Here is a 328-nt window from a genome sequence, read left to right as displayed (position 1 = left end):
TAACACGCCCCTCGCCCTTCCTCCCCCTCAGCCTGCAAGACAGTTGAGGGCGAGAAGTGTCGGTTTCCCTTCTCCTACGGCGGCCAGACCTACGACTCCTGCTCAGAGCTCAACGGCGCCTCCTCCTGCGGGACAGTGTACTATGCAGACGACAATTACTTGGGCGCGTGTAATGCGAACGCCCCGTGTAGCAGCCAGTGCGGAGGTAGGTCTGTGGATATTACTTTTTTGATATGCCAAGATAATGCTTTTAGTCTCTTTTTATGCATGTATGTAGGTACTTACATAAGTACAAGTAGCTCATCCTATATATACATACATATGTGCA

Source organism: Penaeus monodon, chromosome 22 (genome assembly GCF_015228065.2).
Source record: "Penaeus monodon isolate SGIC_2016 chromosome 22, NSTDA_Pmon_1, whole genome shotgun sequence".
Classification (NCBI taxonomy): Eukaryota; Metazoa; Arthropoda; class Malacostraca; order Decapoda; family Penaeidae; genus Penaeus; species Penaeus monodon.
Note: the sequence above shows the minus strand (reverse complement) of the source record.